Raw genomic sequence first — 3,712 nt, 5'->3', positions numbered from 1 at the left:
GAGAGGAGAGGAGAGGAGAGGAGAGGAGAGGAGAGGAGCACCAAGCCCAACAGAGTTCAAGAAGCATTTGGACAATGCTCTCAGGCGCAAGGACCTCTTGGGGCGTCCTGCGCAGGGCCAGGACTTGGACTTTGATGATCCTCATAGATCCCTTCTAACTCATAATATTCTCTGAGTCTGTGATTCTGCAATAAACTAATCAACAGCACTTACGCAAGTTTATATGAAAGTAGTTTGATTTGCTAAAAAAGGCAAAAAGGAAGAGTTTTTCACAAGATCTACAAAGTCAAAACTGTTTATGTTCATTGCACCTGGGGGGAAAATCAAAACTTCAGCACCTGAATCAATGATGAGCACAGTTCTTTCATCAAAACACTTAACTTCCCTACCAGTCAGACCTCATTCACCAAAGTCTGCTATTTTTGTACAACCTTATGGAGATTCGGCAGGGTGCTTTGACTTGATGGTTTTCAATGCTGACCTTTTCACAGACTGGCAGAGTGGTGGGAAGCAATTAGTCAGAATTTGTTGCACAGAGTAACACAATGTTATTAAATAAAACTGAGCCATAGCTAGGCTAGTACCACACAGCAATCACAGTGTATGTTCTGTTTTGTCAGGGACTGGGCAAAGCAATCTGAACAAGGAGTAGGAGAAAGCTAATTAATTGAAGTGTCAAGGATCAACAGTGAGAAGTAGGGTAGCGTGGATTCATCCATGGGGAATCACATTGCTATATCCTAGCAAATCACAAGTAGCATTTGCCATGGTGTTTAGCACTCAGCTCTAGATGTAAAAATAACCAACCCACACTTGAAGTTTCTGCCTATGTCTACTCAATATCGTGTAGTAGCACCTTAAACCCCCAAGCTGGTTCTGAGTTTGCATGATGATTCCTACTTACAGTGCTATTTCTGTGTTTTCTCCATTTAAAGAAAAATGCAGCATCAAGAACTCAATCCCCTTCTCACTTTCCTGACAAACATTCCCTAGACACTCTCTACAGCTTCATTTTTTTCTCTAGGTTCATGAATATTGAATTGCTTCCTGAAGCCAGTGACCCCTCAATAGTGTAGGCATGAAATGAGTCCCTAGATCCTCAGCCAACCCAGAATGGTAATGCCTGCAGTCACGTTCAGCTGCAGAGCTTCAAGCATCAGAGACTTTCTGGTCAAGATTTCAGAAATGCAGGCTCAAATCTTTCAACAATTATGTGGGAGTTACTGTGACTTTAGTTCAAACAAGAGTGACGAAAATATTGCTCTTCAGCCCAAATGAAATCACGATTTTTAAGTCTGAAGTCTAAAATTACTTATTTCCGATCCACAAAATGGAAACACAATTATTAGTGGCATTTCATAGCACGAGTGTTTGCCACACTTTCCTAAATAAGATGACTCACCATATTATTAACTACTACAATTAATACAGAAAAAATAGGTAAAAATAATAAGTTACAAGAGTTAAAATACATTGTTACTTATCCTTCAAAGAAAAGAAACATCTTGTATCAAAGTCTGTACTAATATTGAATGCAGTTATAAGATTTTTTGTGAAATTCATTTGAGGAGGAGGATGCTGAATCACATTGATTGTGTCATAGCCACTTGCCCACAGGAGTTTTGACAAGAAATATAGTTCATTATTACTAAAATGTGACTCAGAACAAAGAGCATTCTGTAGCAGAATGAATATTTCAAAGTGTCTTTTACGGAATTATCCAAACAGGGCTGCAAGATACCTGGAGAAATTACTTAGTCTGCTACCTATGCCAAAGTTAACCGTATCGTACTATTTCCATGATTATATGAGTGGCTTGGAAACCTGGAGTAATTAAATTTGTTAATTAATTTTTATCTAAATAATACAACCCAACTGTTTTTCTATTAATTGCCACACATTAAAAAATCTGAGCTTCTATAACGAAAATATTTTGCACAAAAATTTTATAATATTTTTTTCTTCTACAATTGCACTATATATCCTTTAACAGAAATCATTTTACTGCTGTTGCAGGCAATGAGGAAACTTGTATTGTCTGGAGTGCAAAGAATTTGATGCTACCTGAGTGACTTAAAAAGTTAATGTAGTGTTGAATAAATGCAGAATTAATCAGTACCCCATTTTAAAAACATTCCAAATACTGTTCGCATCTTGTTCTTTGTTAGTAGGAAATCAGCTTGTTGTTTAGTTTCGTGGCAATTCCATTATTCGCTGGGAAATATTTTTATGTCTGGTTATGACAAATAAGAGACTCTATGCACAATTTTCTCTGCAAAAAAAAAAATTAAGTGAAGTGGAGCGTGCCCCTTGACAGAACCATTTACATGCATAAGATTCCATCCTGATGTTCCAGCTGTGGACCTTCTGTGAGCAAATATGTGACTTGGGGGCTAAGTGCACATATCCAGTAGTAAACAGATTACAGACTCTAAGCAGGTTGTATTTGTGACATAAGACATTTGAGAGTTCAAAAACCTGAGATGCACATATTTGTACCATCTGCCTGGGTGTATGCTCTCAACAGCAGAAAGGATAAAACTTGACTAAGCATGTCTGTCCCTCCTGTAGACTAAAACTGTATTAAATGCTTAAACTAACTCAATTTGTGCTGTTTGATGCTGCACCCTGCCAACTGTTAAATTTCTCTTTATCATTTTTAGCTTCCCTACATTTTTCCTACACACCCTTCTTTTCATTAAAAAGCTTATTTCATTTAGTGAGCAGTATCTATTAAAAACTAACATGGTGGGATTTTGCAGTAATGAGATATTTCTTGTCCATAATTATTACTCTTTCTGAATCATTTGGCTATTGTTAGATTTTGTTTCTGCTTAGTTTGGTTCTAATGTTCTGCCACTGAATAATTTGAGACCAGGGGGTCCAGAAGCCATAAAGTCAAAGCACACAGGAAATAGAGATCTCCCCTGAACAGAGAAGCACTCTGTTAAAAAGAACAGCAAACACTTGTAAATTGCCTCTTATGTGACTTTGTTTCATTTCACAAGGAACTGGACCAAGCCATTACCCTGATGTTGTCATAAATAATATGACTGCAAATAAAATCCGCAGATTTTATCATGTTCAAAATACCACTAAGTTGAAAGGAACAAAGAAGATGATGTTTCTGCTGGCTGTTGGCTTCTGATGCGTCTGCTTGACATAGAACTAAGATACCAGTACTAGATGAAAACTACATGGCAAACTGAAAGACAAATATCTACTCTGAGACTGACACCTGAGAATTCACACTCCATGAAAGAAGGTACCTGCAGAGGCAACTCATCACATCTTTTATCCATGACAAAGTAGAGGAAATCTAGATAATAAACTTAGTCTCAATATTTACCTCTTAAATCACTGATATTAGGTCATATGAGCCAAAGCCTTTAATACTTTTTAAATGAAAAAACGAAGCTGAAGTAGCAATCACATTATGCCAAGTGAGAGCTGTATCAGGAAGGGGGGAAAAAGGAGCAGAAGGGAATAGAAGGAAACTCTAATCTCATTTATAATTCTGATGTAATATCTTTAATATATGGGTAAATCTTGCTGTCAGAGTTCATCATACATAAACATATTTCAATTTTCTGCAGCTTACACAAGTAGACAATCTGTCCTAGGTGTTCCATTTCACTAAGGTTGGAGCACTACCAGATTCACCTCAGGAAAGAACCACAAATCAATAACATTAAACTGCAGCAAAATTTTT

Source organism: Corvus brachyrhynchos, unplaced genomic scaffold (assembly GCF_000691975.1).
Source record: "Corvus brachyrhynchos isolate BGI_N302 unplaced genomic scaffold, ASM69197v1 scaffold17, whole genome shotgun sequence".
NCBI lineage: Eukaryota > Metazoa > Chordata > Aves > Passeriformes > Corvidae > Corvus > Corvus brachyrhynchos.
This window is presented reverse-complemented; position numbering follows the sequence as displayed.